Source organism: Carettochelys insculpta, chromosome 5 (genome assembly GCF_033958435.1).
Source record: "Carettochelys insculpta isolate YL-2023 chromosome 5, ASM3395843v1, whole genome shotgun sequence".
Taxonomy (NCBI): Eukaryota; Metazoa; Chordata; order Testudines; family Carettochelyidae; genus Carettochelys; species Carettochelys insculpta.
Window position 1 is genome coordinate 18,555,588 of NC_134141.1, and position 22,504 is coordinate 18,578,091.

Sequence of the window (22,504 nt, forward strand, 5' to 3'; positions counted from 1 at the left end):
CTAGTGTAATCCAACTTTTATCCTGTATCCCCTTTCTTTAGACTCTGTAGCAGAATGCCATTCATCTTTAACTAGCAAGTCGGTCTTGCCCGCTAAAGCTTGTCTGTAAAAAAAGATTTAAATAACTCTTTTCATTACTTAAAGTTGTATCTTCTGTGATCCTTGGTTTCCAGTTTCTTCTGGATCCTTTGGTGTTCTTTGAATGAAGTCATGTGTTGCGAGTCAGACTGTAATGTATGAATCCTTTAAGCTTGCAGAACATGTTAAAAGAATATTGGGTTGGAGGTCTCTTTTATTTCAGAAATGTGGTTCGTTATATACCTATGGGCAGTTGAGGTTAAAGTAGTTAATTAAATCAGGATTTGAAATGTCTATTACCAGCAGAGAATTTCTCACTCTTGAAGTGACAGCCATAATAACAGCTTTTTAAAATCAGTGAAAAGGGAAGGGAATTGCAGTGACATATATTGTTCTCTTGCCACACCCACTGCTGTGTGGCTAGGGCTGTATGAAAGTTTACTGAACTGCTCAGTACATTGTTGCGTTGCTATGGGCACTGCTATTTAATGGTGCATCAAACACAAATAAAGGCCAACCATGCAGTCCCTTCTTGGAAATAAGTCTTGAGTTATTTAAGGAATCTTGAACCTCTTCTGACTGTGGAAGTCAAATTACGCTTCATTGTAGTATGCCAATTTAATTTTAATGTGTCTTACCTGGCAGGGGTAGGAGGGGGGTCGTTGTTACTCTTACTTTATTTCATGTTTAGAATGCTAAAATAAGCTCTGGTTCACAAAGATTTACTTTCTGCTCAGATGCTCCCTTGGCCAAGTGACATACATAGGTCACAAATCAATCACTCAAATCCTACATCTGCTGATGAAATCAGTTTGAGCAGCATCCTGCAACACAAAAAAGAGATCAAGGAAAAAGAAAGGGTCTCAGCTAGAAGGAAAGAAAGAAAGTGAAACCCAGGGAGACGTGATTTCTTTAACACTGGGATTAAAAGATTTTCAATGAGAAAATGGCCCTGCTTAGAGAAGAATCTTTGATACCATCAAGGCCATATGCAGAGAGAAGCTGGAATTTGTTTGACCAAGGTTACAGGTATAATCTGAGAATATATATATATATATTTTAAACCAGAGTTTACTATAGGGATTTTAATACATTCTTTTGTATTAGTTGAAACAGTCTATGTCTTGTTGAACAGGCTCAAGCCGTGCTGAACTAATCAGCAGACATCAAAGACCTTGCTTTGGGAGTGGATAAAGAAAACATGAGCTACCTGAACAGTGTGATTTAATTCTAAGAACCAAGCAGGGCATGACTGAGGGTGTACTGTTCTTTACACAAAGCCTGGCATATCCTAGAGGAAATTTCTAATGTGTCTTAAGCTTTAGCTAGACTTACGTCTATCAGAGTGTTCTAAAAAAGTTTACAGCAATAACAATAGCAAACACACTCAAACCTCTTTAATCCTGCAATGCTGGGAAACAGTTTGCCAGATTAAAAATTTTGCTGGGTCAGGGAGGGTGTGTGAGCAGGGTGTTTACATGGTGATCCTGCCCCTGCAGGCATGCCTGACTCCACATTCTCTTCTGCTCCCAGGCACTGGCCCCTCTGCTCTGGGAGCAGCAGGGAAAAACCTCCAGAGCGTATCACTGTGCTGTTGTTGCCCAGCAGTGGGGGAGGGGGAGTGGCAGCACACAGAGTCACTTCCTCCTTCACTGTCAGGGTCTGTCCCACTTGTATTCCCAGGTAAGGGCACCTGGAGTATCGTGGTTACAGTGTATAGCTATATTTTTATGCAGGTAGTTTTCTCTGCAAAGAAGTTTGTCTTTTTGCGAACTCAAGTCTAATTCTTGTCTTTATTTTGTTGCAAATCATCAGTAACTCCCCTAAATAAAAGGAGTTATAAAGATGTAAAATTGGTATGAGGTCAGATTGAAGCCACAAATTAGTAAATCACTGAAATCCCCACTGGCTTTACCTTAACTGCTTGTATTATGCAAGATGTTAAAATCTCTCAACTCCCATTGATATTCCTGGGAACAAATGGTTTTTAGCACCTTTCAGAATGAGTCCTTGGGTGATTTAAGTGCATAATTTTTGTGAATACATATACTTTAGATTTCTTACCATCTACTATTAAACAGAGATTTATAATATATATGTGTTCCTTGCCCAAGAGGGAAAGTCCTGATACTCTGACATTCAGGGTATGTTTACACAGCAAAATAACAGCCCTTATTTTGAATTAACTTTGTTAGCATCTACACAGATTATTTCAAAGTAGAGGTTTCATTATTTTGAAATAGGTAAACCTCATTTCGGCTGTGTCTATACTACACACAAATCTCGAAAGGGGGAATGTTGAAAATCTAAATCGAAACGAGGGATTTCGAAATAATGCAGCCACGCACACAAAGCAGATCGCCGAGCTGGTCTGCTATTTCAGAAAAGGCCCCCAGTCTTTCGAAAGGGAACGTCCACACAGGAATGCAAGGCATTTCAAAAGATCAAGCCAGGAAACACCATACACGGGGTCACATGGCTGACGAGCCCTTCCAGGTCCTGCAGCCAGCAGCTCCCTTAAAGGGCCCCCCTCCAAACACCTCCACCCTGCACACACAGAGCACTGCAGAGCAGCAGACAACATTGTGGGGACCATGCTCTGAGAACATCGCTGCGCGTGGAGCACCAGCAGCTGCCTGAGGCTGATGCTTCCACCGACACTGGTGCCCAGATGGCCATGGTCATCCTGGCCAAGATGGAAGCCCTGCAGCTCACTAACCCCACCCCCGCCACTGGGGTGGCAACTGCCACACCCTCTTTTCTATCCCCTGTGGCACCTCTGGAGTCACTTTAGCAGCGGGGACTGGTAGGAGAGGCTGTTGCTGGGGCGGTGGGACAATGAAAGGTGGTTCCAGAACTTCCGAATGTCGAGGCAGACATTCATGGAGCTGTGCCAGTGGCACACACCTGCCCTGGAGTATGTGAACACCCACATGTGGCCTGCACTCCTGGTCGAAAATATGTGGGGATCACGCTGTGGAAGCTGGCCACCCCGAATAGCCACTGTTCAGTGGGACACCAATTTGGGGTGGACAAGGCCACCGTTGGAGCCACCCTCCTGGAGGTAAGCTAGGCTGGTGCCCCACACCCACCCTGGGAAGGGGGGCAGCGGATTCCTGGGCAGGGGGGCCCTCCAGGGGAGGGGAGTGGGGGGGCCGTGGGGCTCCCCACCATGCAGACCCACATGTCAATGGCCCCCCCCAACACAGGTGGTCTAGGCCATCAATGTGTGTTCCTGTGTAGGGGCATCCACCTCAGGGACCTGGATGAGGCCATGGTGGGATTCGTGGCCATCGGGTTTCCCAACTGCTTTGGTGCCCTTGATGGTAACCACATAGGGATCTGTGCCCCAGACCACAGTGCAGGCTGCTACATAAAGTGCAAGGGGTACCACTCAGTGGTGCTGCAAGCCCCTGTTGATGCCGCAGCTGGTTCAGCAACATCTGTGTGGGCTGATTTGGGAGAATCCACGACACCCCGATACTGCAAAACTGGCTAGGGTACCACCTGGAGGAGGGCACATATGTCCCTGCCCAGCAGCTCCCCATGGGGACCACCACGATGCCACCATGCACAGTGGCTGACAGGGCATACCCATTGCAGCCATGGCTAATGCGCCCCTACACAGGACACACCAGCACATCTGTGGGGCATCCACTGGCTGCAGTCTGGCCCTCGCATCCCTTCCCAGTTGGGAGGGTTGGGGCAATGTCCATGGGCATGGGTACTGCATGCCACAACGCCTTGGTCTGGGACACGGCCGGGGGATGTAGTGCCCCTTCCCCAGCCCCGGGGCCCCCTTACCTTCTGCTGGACATAGACCGCATGGCAGGTTTGTTTTGTGAAGGTTTGTTCCAGCCCCATGCTGGACATGGCCCTGGTCCCGTGAGCGGCAGCTGTGCCCCGAATGGGCTGCTGGCATGGCCTCAGAGCTGCAGGTGCAGCCCAGACCCTGCAGAGACCAGCTGCAGCCTTAGCTGGGGTACCAGACACTGTGCTAGCCCCGTCCCAGCCCATAGGCCAACTTTGGACTGGCCAGGCTAACGGCCAGCTGCCTGAGCCCTGTGCCAGCCACCCAAGCTGCCCACACCAGCTGCCTGCCTTGCCCACTAGACACCAGGGCCAGCCACCCACCTGCCAGCCACCTGAGCCATCCACCCAAGCTGCAGGTCAGCCACCCAATTTCTTGTCCCAAGAGAGCAACTGTTGATTAATCCAATGATCAATTGAGGTTTGTCTGTTATGAGGTTCAAGATAATTACCTCATGTTAGATGCCATTTTTTTGCATTTGAAAACTATCATCTATACATTTTAGATTATCTAATGAGTCCTCCATCAAACATCTCCCAAACTGAGGTCTCCTAAGCAACACAATATTTTTTCATGCATTTACTGTGTACAGACTAACTCTGCCCATTCTCTGACTTGATTTAGTGGTATGTAACAGGACAGTTTTCCCACTGAGTCCCCTGCATCTGACTGGGGGTAGCATGTAGGGCAGTGGTTGGCAACCCGTGGCATGCATGCCGCTGTCGGCACGTGAGCTGATTTAGAGTGCCACGTGGTGGGCGCTTAACCCCACTCCTCTCCCCACCAAGGGAGGGGCAGGAGCACAGGGCTAGGGCTGGAGCAGTACTCCCATGGTCAGACTTTGGCTCCCCGTTTACAGAATCTCTGCTGGCTTCCCTAGCAGAGGTGGGTAACGGCCTGTTGGTGGATGCTACAGCAGTGAAGTAGGGATGGGCAGACAACCTGGTCCTCATAGCCAAGCCCAACTTTAATGAGTCCTGTATATTTTTCTGGCCAGACTGAACCCACTGCTGTGTGGCCCCGGGATGTGCTTGGGCCCTCCAAATAATATTGTTTCCTGTCCGTTTGTCTGGGAATTTCTGATCCAGTTTGACCCGTTATCACCCAAGCTACTAAATTTCGTCCAGATGCCCCACATTGGGGTTAATGACTAATTAGGTGACAACGGGAGGGGACTGGTTTCTGATGAGTGCGGGGCTGGGGCAAGGGCTCCCGCCGGAGTCAGGACTTTAATGTAGTTGTGCGGGGGGAGAAAAGCATTTCAGATCCCAGCAAGAAATGGCCCTTTATACTTTTAAACTAACCCTTGATAAAACAATGCTGGGGTCACAAGAGGGCTGCTCTGCCAGTTGTAAGTTGGACTATTAGTGACTTTAAAAATTCTCACTGGCTCTCAGACAGTCCATAGAGGTCAAAAGGTCAAATTTCAGCACTCCACCTGGGAAAGGTTGCTGAGCCCTGGTGTAGGGTATATGTGTAGCAGTACAACACATTGAATAGCCTGCTGTGTCCAAGTGTGTAGCTATATACCTTGGTGAAAGGCTTTGCTTGTGGTGAGCCAGCATGGGAAAGCTTCGACAGCTCCTTGCTGCTGGAACTTTCCCCTGGAATGAGCAAAGACTCTGGCATGGGGAAGGAAGTGTGGGACGGAAAAACTCCAGCAGCTGCGAGCTGGTGCCTCACAGCTGTCCGATCCTCTCCTGGGGAGCTGGCAGAACCTTTCACTGCTGCCTTCCACCTGCTGGACCATTCCCTTGTTGGGGAAGTATTTCCCTGCAAATTATACTACACTGCTAAGCACTGTAGATGGGAGGCGTGGTATGAGCGAGTCCCGAGAATGGAGGGTATGTACTTTCCACACCCTTCATGCCATGCTTTGCTGGTAGCACTGCTATTTATATCTGTGTCAGGGTTTGGTCTGAAGCCCGGGGCTCCACATGCCATCAGAAGAAGCGGGCAGCATAGATGTACCTTTAGTCAGGTATGTCAGATCTTCAAAGAAAGAGTGAGGATTCTTTACAGCTAGCCTAGATTTTGAGAAGTTCTGATTCAGTTTTTCAGTATCTGCTGCTGTCTGCTGCTCAGAATTCATGAGATTTTAACTTGCGTGTGGGCAGGGGGGGAGGGCGGGGAAAAGCCTGAAAAATCTGGAACAAAGTAATATAGGCATCTTAATTCAAATAAGAAAATAACCCTGCAAAAGCAATTGAACGTTACAGCTTATGCAATTGTGTCTGATACTCATACAGCTCATAGCTGCTATGGCTGCGTCTACACTACATGGTAAAGTCGATTTTAAGATAGCTTGATTTTTTACAGTGTCACTGTCTTCACTGTAAATACCATTAGGGTGATTTTAGGGAGCACTGAGGTTGATATTATAAAACCCACAAAGTGAGTCGGTGTAGCGTCAAGTTTGAATTTAAAAGTTTGAATTAAGGCTAGTATGGAAATGCCATTTCTTTAAATCAACTTTATTAGCCTCCAGAGGTGTCCCATAGGTAGATATCCCACAATGCCCCACAGTTGTTCACTGTGGCTGCTTCCATCTCTGCTGCTCTCCAGGCATGCAGGAGTTAGGTAACAGGAAGCCTGCAAATTTGAATTCGGCACCAGGAAGCTTATGGTGGCTAGGCAGTGGAGGTCATGCTTGTATGAGAGGCCAAGAAACTTCTTTCTTTATTATCAGCATGGTGATTGCATCTAATTACTGGCTGTATCTTGCAAGGTGCTGAGTGCCCTTAGCATCCCAGACAACATGCTCAGTACCTTGCCGAATCAGTCCTTCTGTACCAAAACCAGGAGGATGTCGGCTGGAAACCTGGCAACACAAAATTCAATGGTAGATTTATCCTGGTGTACCAGGGCTTGAATTCCACACAGAGGAGCAGATTCTCAGCTGTTACAGAACCTGTCCTAGGTCCATTGAGTATAATGAAGCCAGTGACATCAATGAAGCTATGATAGTTCACATCAGCTGAGGATGTCCACCTTAGTCTTTTCAGTGTTAAAGTGTTTTCAGACTTTAATACTAATTTAAACATCAGTTCAATATTTTCAGATACTCTTTTTCATTATTCAGGAAACATTATATGATGCTCTTCATTTAAAAGAAATTGTCTTTCTAATCACTTGATATATGTGCTATGGCTTTTTGCAAGCTCCACTCTTAATAATGGATACGTTAGTAAAAACATTATGCACACATACACACTGAAATTCAGTTCTTCAAATGAAAGCTACCAATAATTATAATCTATTATACTAATAAAAATAAATAATGACTATGGACTTGTATTTTGTATTAGTCCATTTTGATAATCTGGTTCTTTTTTTCCCAGGGAAGCAGATTCAGATTGCAGATTGCCATTGTTTGAATGATGAAGGGCTGATCAACCTAGGACTACACCATCCCCAGTGTTTCACACTTTACCATTGCCATGATGAAACACAGAGCATTACTCATAGGGGGTTAAAGAAGTTCTTTCAGCACTGCAGGGACTCTCTTAAGGTAACATTAGCCTATGTTTGGAATACAGCTTTACTTTTGCAGACATCCAATAAAATAGATAAATGTATATATGTGTGTGTGTGTATATATATAATATTTCATTCAGTTGTCTGCTTTTCTTACCAACTTTTCACAATAAAGCACAAGCTTTATTATTTGACATCCCTGGAGAACAGAGGTTGCTGGCTAATGAAATTCTCCTTCTCTGGGGCACCTGGCATTGGCCACCGTTGGCAGATGGGATGCTGGGCTGGATGGACCTTTGGTCTGACCCAGTATGGCCATTCTTATGTTCTTATGTATTCTTCTTATGTTCTAAATGTGCTGGTTACATGAACTGGGGTCACCAGCCCCACTGCTGCTGTAACTGCTGCTGATGGCTCTGCCAGGTAGCTGGCTGCTTGCCCAAGCAGGTGCTGGTTAACTGAGCTTGCCAGTGAGCTGAGTGCTGGATAACATGGCTTTTACTGTATTTTTAAAATGTTATGCTTCTCATGTCACCTTGTTTCTTTGTGCTTCCCCCATCCTTCTATTGTACCATTGGTTTCTCATCCTATACCTCATTTGTAAGGTCTCTCATCAAAGTGTCTACTGCAAAGAAAGCAGTCATGGGATAAGAGAGAACGTCCTCTCATGGATCAGTAACTGAGAGGAAGCAAAGGGCAGGTATAAAAGGTCATTTTTCACAATGAAAAGGGATGTGTACTGGAACGAGTTCTGTTCAGCCTACTCGTAAATGCTCTGGAAAAAGGGGCAAACAATGAGGTGGCTAAGTTTGCAGGTGGCACAAATTTATTCAAGTTTGTAACTCTGCAGCCAGCTTTGTACTTTACTTAGGACTCTCACAAAACTGGGAGACTGGGTTACAAATGGCAGATGAAATTAATGTAGATAAATGCAAAATCCCGCACACTGTAAAAAATCCCATTTACATAGGTTGAAATTCTTTAATCTGGCATGCTGTCCTTTGGCAAAATCCATAGTCCAGCACAATTTTAATAAGACGGATATCCACTTATTATGGATGTGGCTAAGTTTCCCAGGGTCCCATAAAGTTTGTTTACAAGCTCCAGTCCTGGCTCTTAGTGTTCCATGCTATTAGTTAGCTCTAATTTACCCCTAAATGTCATTGAAGAGCACGGTAAGCAGTGGCCATGTTGGTGATCTGCTAGATAATACTGACATCCCTTGGTGCCGCAAATTCTCTTGTTCAGCACCAATCAAATCCCGAGGGTGCTACACTAGTGAGGTTCAACCTGTACTTACAAAATGATAAGGTCTTAATTAGTTGTTACCACTCAATGAAGAGAGTGGAGTCATCGTTGATAATTCTCTGAAAATATCCAGTCAATATGCAGTAGCATTTTAAAAAAGCTAATTCGATGTTAGGAATCATTAGGAAAGGGCTAGATAATAAGTATGGGTATGATTTTGTCAGAGTAAAATTCGGCAAAATTTACAGAACAATTAGGATAGGAATGTATAAAATCACGGTTTGGTGACGACAGCACAAAATATTGAACATTTTAGTAATCAAGTGTTACAGTGCACCACTTACACAAAACCAAACAATATTAATGCAGTCACTTTCATTTCTTTGTCAATTAAACTATTTTGAAATTATATGTGCATATTGTGTGTGGCAAGATCTGTGTATCTCCTGGGCCCCAGTCCTCTGCTCAGTCCCTGGTCCTGCAGCATGGGGCCTGGTTGCCAATCTTGGGGTTTGAGCTTTAGTCCCTGGACTCAAAGGGCAGCGGGTAAAAGCTCCCCATTTGGTAGGGCTGGGCACTCAGTCTCCTCAGCCGAGGTTCCCTGTGGGAGCTGCTCACTGCCTCTGCTGTCTCCGGAGTTACTTTTAGTTGTTTGCACCTCTCTCTAGCTCCCTCTTTGCTTGTTCAAATCTCCACCCTCCTCCTACACGCTGCACTACTGGGGGAAGATTTTTAAAAGGCACAGCCTCAGGTGGTACCAGCTGGTCCTAATTGATTTAAGGCAGCCTCTTCCTGTCTGCTTCCATTCTGCTTCTATTGCCAGGGCTCTTTCAAGCTGCTTTTCCTCTTGGAAGTTGCTCACCTGTCCTCATGCTGTCACATGTGCAAGAATTTTTCAAACAAAAACAAAGAAAATTAAGTCTTTTTAGTAAAGTCCCTTTGGCAAACTGTTGTAATTGTGGTATAGAACAGGTTATTCAGAGATAGATTGTTATATTTTATGCAGCATCTGTTGTCCATAAGCACGTTTTATAAAATGGAGTGTTCAGCATTGATGCTGTTGACTGGGACTGCTAAGTATCTCAGGGCAGGTACTAAGAGAGCTGAGAATCTAGTAATTATGCTTCTCCGTAATGGGAAAGTGTTTGTGCTTCCCAGTTCTTGAAAAGCTCCTTAATAAGCCTAATAGTCTCTCTGTTCTATTATATGGGGTTATAGAAGCAAAAAGGTAAATGAGTGTAAGAAAAAGATGTCCCTTGCATAGTGTTGAGACTGGAGTAATATATTAGTATCTTTTATTATGTCATGAAATTACTCTTGTTTACACAGATGTAATGGAAGGATAATCAAGGCCAGTGTGTTTAAAGCCAGTACTTTAACCATTCTAAATTACTGATAAAACTGGTAACAATCACCATCCTTAACGTTCTTGTAACATGACAATTTTGAATTAGAAATGTCATGGTAGGCATGCTAACAAGGGAAACAATGGAATTATGGGTTTAAAAAATAAGAACTTGATTCTCATTCATTACTTGACAGTGTGTAGAGGATCAGAGCATGGCATAGGGGACTTCGTATGAATGAGAATCACACAAGTGTCACGAAAGTTGGTTTGCATTGGGTATGTAGGTGTTACACCCTGCTTGCTATGTTTGTTTAAGATAGAGGCTATGTTTGATAACAGAGAAACATTTTGGCTATAATAGTTGCTATGCTGCTGTCACAGTTCAACTCCTGGCTGTGTAATTCCTGCTGGGCATCACAGTGATTTGTTCTGTGAGTTGTTGTGCCCTTTTGATGGTGCCTCTCCTGTCCTCATTGCCTGCAAACGTGGTTTTGTGCCAGTGTAAGAGGCAGGACACACTAAACAGGAAGCAATCACTATACGGTGCTCCTCACCCAGGCAACATACACTAAATTTAGTGACTTTCACCTGGGTGAGAATGACTAACGTCAGGTGACTTTCACAATATAATGTGCGCAGCCTGAAAAATGAAGTCAGGCATAGAGTATGCAATGGATGCATAGGAAAAGCTGCTGAAGGTATGAAATTTGCATTCCACCACCAATGTTGAGGAGCACGCATTTCTGATCCATTGACCACTTACGTTTTAAAACCAAATTTATTTATTTGAAATTATCACTGTTACAATTACTCTCTCTTATCCATTCCTTCAACTTGTTAATCAGGACCCACCCCCTCAACTTGTTAATCAGGACCCACCCCTTCCAAAATTGCGATACACTACAGGTAAGCTGCACTATATTTAGTCTCCTCTCCTCTGCATTTTCCTGTGAAATGAAAATGATGAAGAGTGTGAACAGTCATTTCTTTGTGTTTTCAATTTTTCTTTGTGGTTTTTCTTTTGCTTGTGTTTTACGGCTTTAGTCCCTGCTGCCTAACTTTAGTGATTCTCATCCAACAGGCATGACGAACTATATAATGAAAGGTACCCAGGCATGGCTGGCTATATAGTGATTTGTGTCAAGGTAAGCTGCACTATCAAGTGCTGGGTGCCTTCAGTCATGAGCCACTATATAGGGCAGCCTACCTGTAGTGCTCCGTGGCTGCCACACCAGTACTGCTGCAACCTCTTTTTGACTGAGCCCTCTGGTCTGGCACTGTCCATATTTTCCTCCTTCCAGGAGTAAGGGGAAAGATCTCAGTTGAATTTTAGTCTCTAACCCTTTCCCTGTGGTGACTGGGGGAGACTGAGGCCCTCCCAATACTCCAAGTTCTTTACCAGAGATCCTGAAGTTATCAGCATCCCTCTGCCTCTCTTTAAATTCTTGCTTATGCTGCTTCAGATTTCCCAAGCCACTCTTCCAGAGCCCCAGCACCTTCTTCCTACTTTTCTCAGGGCCTCAGGCATGCAAGTCCAAGCAGCGAGCCAGAAGCTCTCTCTAGTTCCATCAGCTCCTGCACATAGCTGCTCTGTCTGGGGTGCTACCCTCCTGCAGATCCCTAGGGACCCAGTCCTCTATGTAGGGAGGCCTGCAGCAATTGATCATCTCTGGCCTTACAGCTCTTTGGCTATGTCTACACTAGCACAAATCTTCAAAATGGCCATGCAAATGGCCATTTCAAAGGTTACTAAGGAGGCGCTGAAATGTATATTCGGCACCTCATTAGCATGCCGGCAGCTGTGGATTTTCAAAATTGCCATGTTTTGCTCCTGCGCAGCTCATCCAGACAGAGGTCCTTTTCAAAAGGACCCCGCCAACTTCAAAATCCCCTTATTCCTATCAGCTGAAGGGAATAAAGGGATTTCGAAATGTGCAGGATCCTTTCGAAAAGGACCCCCATGTAGCTGCGCTGAGCCATGGGTGTTCAAAAGCGGGGCTTTCAAAGTGCCGCAGCCGGAAGCTTGCGACTACTAATGAGTCGCTGAATATTCAATTAGCATGGCTATTTTGAAGATTTGTAGCAGTGTGGACACGGCCTTAGTGAGAATTCAATAGCCTGTTTTGTGTGTGTGTGTGTGTGTCTGTCTGTCTCTCTCTCTCTCTCCAGGAAAGTTGCTGACCTCTTGCTTTCTTTTAGGTTTCCATTCAGCTCAATGTTTAACTTACTGGCATGACTGCCACCATATCCATCCACCCTTTAGCAGGAATAAAACGTCAGAATTCATGGATGTTTTCACAAGAAGACCTCAAAACTCATGACTCCTTATGTCCACTCAGGCTAAAAGGTAGCTTTGATTATCAAAGAGTGTGACAAATTCTATCTGTTGCGCTACACTAATGCTGCTGTTGACACAGCTGAAAGATTTCAGTGCTCCTCTCTACATAGAAAAATCATACGTTTTTTTCAGAAGAAAATAATCCAGCTGCTGTGGCTTCATCAGACGAGTAAGAAAGGAGATTGTTTGCCATGTAGTCTTTGATGTTCTGTTGAACTCAATAAACAGTCTGTTTCAAGTTAAACTTGAGCCTAACTGTTGAATGGGGTCTTTATTTCTGTGGTGATCTGTTTAAATATGGCACAAAAATCTCACTCTTTGAAAAAAATAAAGAGGTGGAATGTAGAGAACAATGTTTTGGGATATGATCTGGAAGATACCTACCTAGATGGCCCCAACATGGAAGAGAACAGACAGGAAATACTATCTCCTGGGCAAGAGAATGGATTTCCTGTTTTTCCATCCACAACCAAAATCTTTAGTTGTTGAGGCCACCAGCCATAGGGCAAATCAACCCCACAAAAGCTAGTTTCCAGAATAGCCGTACAAGCGTCAGTGGACATGGTGGCCTGTGGCTGTGATCTGGCCCACTAAGCTTCTGGACCTGGCCTACAGACACAGCAGGGAGGGTCTGCGCCTGCTCCTGCATGTCACTCAGAAAAAATGGCTTCAGGGACCTTCTTTATTTTTCAATGGCTGAGAGCCTAGGAGTGTGGGGGGAGACAGATCACTATCCCACTGGCTCGTTTCTAGCCAGTGGGAGTTTCCTGTTTGAAACACTCCTCCTGCTCCCCTCACAGAAGCGCATGGTGCTGAGTTGCTGGCTGGGAGTCACCCAGCTTCTAGCACTCCAGACCTTCCTCTAACCCTTGTACCTCCCCAGCCTTGCACAGCACTGGTTCTCTGCCCCCTCCTCCCCGCATACCCCACATAACCCAAACCCTCTGCCTTGCCTCCTGCACCCATATCCCCTCCCAGATCCTGCTCCCCAACCCCCTGCCTTATTCATGGGAATAAGGAGACTTAGAAGTAGGTGGGGTCCTTTTGAAAAGGAGCCCCGTCGGGACGAGCCGCATGGCGGCGAGGCGCGTCAATTTCGAAGTGCTGTGGCCGCCCGCATGCTAATGAAGCGCTGTATATGCATTTCAGTGCTTCATTAGTAAACTTCGAAATGGCCATGTGCGTGGCCATTTCGAAGTTTGGGGCTAGTGTAGATGTAGCCGAGGTGATTCAAACTGAAGTTGATTCAGAGAAGTCCTGTGGCTGCTGTTATGCAGGAAATCACATTAGATGGTCACAGTGGTCCCTCCTGGCATTTTCTGTGATTCTGTGAAGGGAATAACTGTCTCTTGCCTGTGCCATAGAATACATTTTCCCTTTTAATGTGGTTTGCCTTCTCACATGTCAGATTTCCTAATATAAACTTTGATTTAACCTGCAAAATATAGTTTTCTTGTACCTTATTTTTTGTATATATGTACATGGAAATAGGGTGAAATCCTGGCTCTAGTGTCAAGGGAAATACAGAATATTTACATGTGTAAATATTTATATATTCACATGAATATTTTGCATATATGTTTGCATCAAAGCATCTGAGATTGGACATTTTGGCCCTTAAAGATGTTGTTTCAAAGCAATCTATACAACTTTTCTTCTCACTTTAGTTTATCAATAATATAAATTAGGAAGAAACGCATTTCCATTATGATTTCAAATGAGAAAGATTCAGCTTTAGAAATGGTCAGCCAAGTTCCATCAGCTTAGTTATGCTTGGTTGTAAGGGTTGGGGTCGGGGGGAATAGGGAAGAGGTGTCAAAGCCCTACCACTATTCACTTTAAAAGCCTTAGATCTGTTCTAATGAATCAAGTCGTTATATAGTAAAAATGAACATATGTAGTCATCAGAACATAAGATTTGACAATAGCTAAATATTGTTTTGCATTGACATATGTTCTGTTCATAATACAAGTAGCCACTACAAACTAAACAATTCAAACAATCCAAACAATTACATTTCAAGTACATTTCACTCGTTGTAACCTGCTAGTTTTCTCTATCTTTCTCTTGTACATTTAGATCTAAAATAAATACTGTACTATCTCAATAGTATAAACAAATCCATCAGAAACAAATATATAAACAAACAATTCTCTAGAAATAGTGATGTGTAAATAAAGTGTCAGCTGATATGAAATCAGTTATCTTCTTCAAAGCCAGAACTATTACTGGACTGCTGCCATGCGTTGCATAATGGAAATATTGTGTTCTGACATTTGTGCAATTATATGACACTGCTGAAAATAATTCAGGTAATTTTTGAAGCAATTCACTGTTTGTGTAATAGTTATTTAATTTCATGCCCTTTCTCACAAGTTTAAGAATAATGAATAGAATCAGGTCTGTTCTCTAAATCAGGGTTTTGGACATACTTATATGCATTCGGCAGATTTTGATTTATTTTAAAGTACAAGACAATAGCAATAATAAGTAATAGCAATAATAAGTAATTACCATTTTGTTGAGAAATCTAAATTTTGTGAAATTAGGCAATTAGCTTTATTTTAGTTTTCTGAAACTTCTGCTTATTGTCTACTACAAAGTGGGTCTTTGTCCACGCAAGCTTATGCTCCAAAATATCTGTTAGTCTATAAGGTACCACAGGGCTTCTTCTTGTTTTGTCTACTTAATCTAATTGCATGTAGGACCAAATCCAGCTCCTACTGAAGTGAGTGGAAAGGCTGCTTTTGAGAAGGGGTTGTGGTGTACCCTGGGGCCTGGACTACACTATTGTGAAGTGAACATAGGTTGCCTTGCATCAACTTCCTTGCATATTTGTCTATGCTCAAATTTGCCACCGACTAACATAATGGCTCTGCTACAGACAGGTGGTAAAAAGACCTCCTCAAATGGTGTGAAGCCATAACTGATCTACTGAGTTGCGATGAATTTGTAGGTGCTGCATGATCTGCATTGAACCTAACAGTCCTTGAACAGTTGTCCCACAATGCTTCATTTCCTGCAACAGTGACTGCTTTGGTCACAGTTGGAAACTAAATTGCCCTGGAGACATGGAGACTAGAAGTCTCTCCCCATGTTAAAAATTCTTGTGTATTTATGAAAGTGCTGTTACTGATGGCCCTCTTGGGAGAGCAGATTTAGCAATTCTCCCTTTTTCTGTGCAACTGACCAACCAGCATTGCCAGCTCCAGGCACCAGTAGATAGGAATTATTGGTGCTCCTGTGCCCATGAGAAGAGGTTGTGCAAACACAGCTACAGACTGGTCAGAGAAACATGGACATCTATGAAAATATTCCACAAGAAATGCAGGCAAAGGGATGTGGTAAGGATCAGCAGTAGTGCCACTCAGACTAAGGAACTTTGCTAAATGTGACAATAAGGTCAGAGAGGCCAAAAAAGTAAACCACAGATCTGTGGCTTTTACAACTGCCTGGCAAGCTTGATGGAGACCCTCACCCTGCAGATCAACATGGACATCTTGGAAACGCTCAAGACATAGACTCAAGCAGTGAGGTGATTGAAGGGGTTAGAGCACCATGCATGCCACAATTCAACCCCTGTTTGAGATTCAACAACAGTGTAACCAGTTCCACAAACTGAGCATGGACCAGACCAATGACAAGGAAGGAAGCTCAGTAAGTATGTATATATAATTTTCCTTACAATATTCAAATTTCAGTATACCCCCAGCATATACATCCCCATATTAAGACAAAGGTGTTAACTGTTTTCATTATTTTACTCACATGAGAAGAGGTAGTGGTACAACAAACAGAGATAGAGTTTGCATGTGGTTTTGGTTCCACTACTGGGTTGGGTGGGAATGGGGCATGCCAACCTGTTTGTTTATGTACGTAGGGGTATCTCTTATATTTTCGTGAGGGACTCAGTAAAACTTCTATGAAGATGCTTGGGAGTCTTGTTCTAATTGTTTCTAGAGCTGGTTGTCTTATGCCTTCTTACATGTAGGACACTTTCCCATTCCAGGATGAATTTAGCTGGCACCATTTCAGTAAACAGGCTAACAGCATATGGGCTTGGGCAGCTTCAGGATGCCAGTAGTAATTCTCTGTACCTTTGTTACTCTAAGGCGTGAACAGTGAGCCAAAAGCATCACTGTGGAAAATAGTGTCAATATTCATTGTTGTCTAGTGATATGTGTGAACTACGGACCAAAATGCTATAGCTTCGTGAAACTGAAATTCCTTACATCCCTCACACGACAGGCCACACTCAGATGTATCAAAGAAGAAATACTAATGAACATGTCTTTTTAAACATGGGGCTTAGGGAAGGGAGGTTTGAAACTTGTCTTTGCCATTCTAACCTGACTGGAATGATCCAATGATCCATCTGTCTGTCATCAGTTGCAGCAATAAGGAATGCCTAACCCAGAGGATGAGAAGAAAGAAGATGACTAGAGAAGATGAATGTATTATGATACTGCAAGCCAGTGCTGCATCAGAGTATGAACAAAGAGACTGAAGGGCCAACAGAGAGGACGGCATGGAGAAGGAAAGAGCGGACAGGAGAAAGACCCAAGAGTCCTAGCAGGAAAAGAAGGAGAAGCACCTGGAGATCATGGATCTTTTCAAACAGTAAACCAAATGCAGCAGACCCCTTGTTGACCTACAATTCTAAAAATTCCAGACTTCCCACCTTTGCAGTTTTTTGAGAACTCTGGTAGCACCACTCCCGCCAGCATATCACATGACCTCTCTACTCCTACCATTCCATGTTTGTGTGTGTGTGAAATATACAAACTAGGGTCCCAACACAAAAACAGAGACAGAGCCAAAATGCCAGAAAGCCAAGGAGATATCTCTGAGCACAGTGTACAACCATGGAAAATACTAGCAAAAGACAATACATTTGGGGTCTAGGGTTGACTACAGAGAGATGAGGCTATAAACTAAATTTATATTCTATTGTTTCTGGTTCCTTCTGTGTTCAGAGAAACAGAGACTTTTACATTCCTTCTGAATAAACAAAATTGCATTAAAGAAAATCCCAGACTTGATAATCAATTTCTACTTTCAATAGAATATTGCCAGAGGTTGTAAAATTTGATGTGCCCTTCAAGTCAAAAAAAGACAACTAATACCAATCCGGGGTCTCATGTCAGGAAATGGATTCCTTTTCACTCCAGAAGCTTGTACAGAAACCTCATAAAGAAACTGCCTGTGGCATTTAGTCAATGGATCTACTGTCATGAAACTCTTGGTATTTAAAAATTTTCAGTTATCACCATGACTGTACTTCAGAGTTGGCTGCATATAAATCAATTACAAGGGAACAGAATGTGAAGGGGAGAACAACTGAAAGGGGCATAATAATATATTTGTTGATCTGAAAAAAAAATCTTATGTAAAACAGACAAAAACCTGCACCGTGACACGTATTACAGCTCAGAAGATAATTGTGGGAACATTAGCAACTGCCTGCATTTGATATCTCTTGGTAAGGATTACAGAGATGTAATGGCAGTGAAAAAAATTAGCACTCAATTGTGCCCTCTGTTAATGTCAGATCCATACATGTAATCCTTGCAGGGTGCAGACCACAGTGATGCAGAGCACTTATTCACAGTGCTTTTTTAGTGCTGGTATTTCCTTGGCAGCCACAACCTTGGGATTGGCTGTGGAGTGTGGGGGCGGGGAAAGCAAAACAGAAAAAAACACAAAAGCATGGCTGAAGTATTAACTAAATTTTAAGCATGTGCTGAAATTACTTGTTTATGCTCCCGCAGTACTGTCTGTTAGAAATGTTCGGTTAGAATATGTTCCAAATGTTCAAATGCTACCAGAGTGCTCCTTGTGGATGTTCACTAGCCTGGCCGCTCTCTTGACAAAACAGCCAACTGGAAGCACAGCAGACAGGGCTGCCTGGTGTCCCAGAAGCCTTGGCTGTCGACAGAGGACCCCCCTAGAATGTCCAGACTGGCTTTCTGTTGACAGATCTCTGTTGACAGAGGTGTTATGCCTCGTGGGGAGTGGGATAAGATTGTCAACCAAAGTGCTGCATTTTGTCTATTTGCTGTCAACAGAATGCCTTGGGAATCTGGACGCTCTCCAGGTTTTGTTGCCAAAACCTTCGCATGTAGACGTAGCCAGAGAGAGAAATAGCTATCACAAAACAATGCCTAAACGCTTCATTCATAGACAAAGCACAAGTGAGATACAGATTGGTGGGAGAATAACAAAGACCTGCATGACAATCTCTGCTTCCAGTATTCTCACATCTCCAGTATCTTTTGTCTTGACGATGTTTCACCCTTCCCACCCATGCTCACAAGATGCTCCTTTCTTCCTTCTCCTATTACCAAGTGTTGCCTTGTTTGGGACCATGAGAAGGTACTCCTGCTAAGACCAGAACGTATCCGTTTATAAAATTCCATGCCCCTCTGTGAGGTAAACTCTGAGAGCAGTTTAAGTCCCTTTTCAGGTGATATATTGCTTGTTGACAGTCCACCTGAAGTCTGGATTGGGGAAAACTGGTTTATCTGGGTGGCAGCCAGCTCACTATTCTAAGGTGCTTCCATTTGAAAGGAAGATCATATGGATTAATAAATCTTGATGCTCTCCATTGTTATCTACAACTAGTGGACACAAAGAGTCTTTGCTAAAAACTCCTGGTTATCTTAATCCATTATGGGGGTTAAACGGCAAAAGTGAAGGCACAATCCTGTTTACAATCAAAATGGAATTGCTGACCAATGTGGACATGTGCAGACATAGACTAATCTGTCCCTACAATGTTGCCAACTTTTGTGATATTAATTGCCTGTCTAGCAGTTTTGGTGGTTTTCTTAAAACCTCAGCTCCTAGATTTTAATTGCTTATGTGAGAATGTCAGCTTTCATGTAAAATATACAAAAGTAAATTTATTGCCCTCAAGGTTGCCGAGAAAATCTTGAAAATGAGAACACTAAAAGTTCAGAAACCAAAAGGCACATAAAGGAATCACATTTTTTATTATTTACAAATATCACTATTTTAAAGTCAAGCATGTTGTTTTGGGACCTGATTCTTGATTTTTGAACACTTGAGGTGGACAGTACTTGAAGTGGTCCATAAAACCTTGTTTTGAGAGGTTGTTCCATTGTCATTTTACTTAATTCAGAGTGAATTAATAAAACAACTGTAATCTTTTCTGTATGTAATTTAAAAAGGAATAGTTTGTCTTTTTGACACCAATTAAAAAATCAGGCTGATCAAAAATGAGTGGTTTGTATTGTAGCCTCTAAAGATACATCTACAGTAGAGACTTTTGTTGACAAAATCTATGGACCGTCCACTCTAAAAATTCATTCTGTTGACATACTGTTGACAGAACTTGGCACTTTTATCAACAGCCTTCTGCCTCTCCCCCATGAGGCAGAATGCTTTTCTCGACAGAATCTGTTGACAAAAAAGCTATGTGGATGCTCCAGGAGGCCCTCTGTCAACAGACAGGGCTTCCAGGTCACTGGGCAGCCTTTTCTGCCGTGCTTCTGGTTGGCCTTTCCGTCGAGAGAGAGCAGCCGGCAGTCTGGCTGCTCTCTGTTGACAGAGCAGAACGTGTGGCTGCAATCTGTTGACAGAAGTTTTGTCAGAAGATATCTTCTGATATTAACTTCTGTGGACAGATTGCTGTAGTGTAGACGTAGCCTAAGAGACCAACCCTGTGGAGTGCTGAGGATCTGCTGTAACATGCTGTACGTCTTCTTTTCATGGTGAAGTTAGTGAAGTGAAAGCTAGTCAATATCAATTAAAATTTTTGGTCAAAGATGAACCCTTAATTGCTAGGGTGGTCCTTTTCCAACAGTATATTGTGGGGGTTGTCTGTTTGCAATGGCAAAAGTCCACAATTTGGTTTGCAGATGAATGCACCTTGTCTATCTTGCAGTGGCTCTGTTAGAGGCCCACTAATATTTATCCCCCAATAGCAGAAAATACCAATGGTGTGTGTGAAAATATATGAAAATGTGATGTTGCATTGAAAAATAACAGTGCAAGGAGAGGGAGACAGTACAGCTAGTTTATAGTCTGAAAGGGAAACTGCTACAAGTTGTAGTCCTTATTTAAAGATCCGTGCTGTAGTTATTTGTTCTTTCTACACCCAGGAATTAAACATAACAAGCTGCCATGGTCCTAGATTCCGAGGTGACACAATTCTTCTCCATGCAAGCAACTTTTGCAGCCAACTGACTTCTGTGGATATAAGCTGGACAGGGGCTACTGATTTAGGGGTCGTTGCTCTAGCAGAAGCTTCTTTAAGGTAAAAATACTTAAATCTCCTCCCCCTTTGTCCACCTGCTTAGCTTACAGCAATAAGTTTGAATTCTTCCTGTGGATCTGCTTATCTGTGCAAAGTACAAGAGAGTTCAGTTATATTCACTGGGTATATGACGCTTCTGTGCCAAAGCTCTGCTTAGTGTGGAGGAATTGAAGGGGTCTCAGAGTGGGTTCTAACTGTGGCTCCCAGGTCAAGCCGTAACCTGGGTGGAGTCACAGTTTCTTCATAACATCACATACTTATGTCACAGAGGCAGGCAAAAAAGGTATAACAGAACCGAGGTCTGAGATGGCCCTCTCCCTGCCTGGTTCCAAAAAGTCCCTGACTGCTCCCTGTGGGAGAGGTGGGGATAGTAAACACAGGGCCTGGAGCCAGTACACTTGTATAAGTTGGGAGTTCTTTTGAGATAGAATTTCTCTGTTGGACAGATGCAGCCAGTTTTCAGTCCTTTTATGTCTCCGAAGTAACAGGAGGGTGACAGGACAAATACAACTGTGGTGTAACTCCTTTGAAGCTGGTGGACTTAAACTAGTGATTTTTCTAAAATATACAGAAATAACTGTCCTTTTACATTCCAGCCTCCAGGGCTTTTCTGCTAATGGATGCCAGCTGACCAATAATGCTATAAGTGCCTTGGTTGAAAAGCACGGGAAAAGGTAATTCATATTGACACAATGATCCTGCACGGAGATATTAGCATTTAGTGGTGGTTATGCTCTTGTTTTTTGGTTTGTTAATGGCTAATGGTTGTTTCTCTTCTGGAAGTCTACTTTAATAAAAGGTGCCACATGCAGGAATGCTAGTAAAAAGATTGGTCCTAATCACCTGACATGGGTCAAAGTTATGAATTGTTATTCTCCTTATATCTATTCACTATAGTGGCACACCTTCCTTGCTTGTACTTCCTACTGTGCTCCTTCTAGAAAATGTACATGCAGCCTTAACTCTGCCTATACTTACAAACAACAGAATGCAGGACACCAACACACACCCAATCACAACCTATATAAAAATATCTAAATATCTTACCAGTAATCTTAGGCTGCGTCTACACTATGAGATAAAATTGATTTTATTAAAATCTGTTTCTTAATGCTGGGTTTTATCCATTCAGTTTTGAGCATCTTCACCTTCCCACATGCGCCCCACAAAATTGACTTACTGCTGCCATACACAAGTAGCTTAAATTGAGTGCTGTTGCAGTGTGGTGTGGGAACCTATCCCACAGTTCCCTGTAGTAGTAGGCATCCTTCAGTCTACGTAGACTATGGATTGCGCCCTTCCTAGTTCCATTTGGGATCATCATTTGCAGCGTCGACTGTGACTGTGAAGGCCCACACGAGAGTGACAGTCCTTGCTGCATCTCTTGCATGTGTAGTGGGTGTCTGGCAGGTCCTTACTGTGCTTTCTGTGGGCTCGCTTCTCCTCTGCAAGCTGTCTGATCCTCATCTCACCCTTCTGAAGGCCCTTGTGTAGTCCCTGCCTCCATCTGCTGCGATCGTCTGCCAGCTCCTCCCAGCTGTCTGGCTCAATGTCTACCTCCCTGAGGTCTCTCTTGCAAACATCTTTGTAGCGCAATTGGGGGCGCCCGGGAGGTCTATTGCCAGAGGCTAGCTCGCCATACAGGATGTCTTTTGGGATCCTTCCATCATTCATCCTGTGGACGTGGCCAAGCCAGCGGAGCTGCCGCTGCCTGAGGAGGGTGTGCATGGTTGGGATTCCAGCTTGCTCAAGGATGGCGATGTTGGACACTCTGTCCTTCCACGATATTCCAAGGATGCGCCTGAGGCAGCACAAGTGGAAGACATTCAGCCTCTTTTCCTGGCGGGCATACAGGGTCCAAGACTTGCTGCCGTAAAGGAAGGTGCTGAGGATGCAGGCTCTGTAGACTTGCCTTTTGGTGT

The 22,504-nt window shown here is 43.7% G+C and overlaps 1 protein-coding gene across 1 annotated transcript in view; it reads left to right on the top strand.

The window, feature by feature from the left end:
- The first annotated feature begins 7,288 nt into the window (after positions 1-7,288).
- The window catches only part of LOC142013023 (uncharacterized), a 49,672-nt gene continuing 34,456 nt past the window's right edge, over positions 7,289-22,504 (top strand). Inside the window, exons 1-3 of the mRNA XM_074994063.1 lie at positions 7,289-7,400; positions 20,428-20,582; positions 21,179-21,256. The gene's annotated coding sequence lies outside the window, so the exon portion shown is untranslated. The remainder of the gene's footprint in view (positions 7,401-20,427; positions 20,583-21,178; positions 21,257-22,504) is intronic.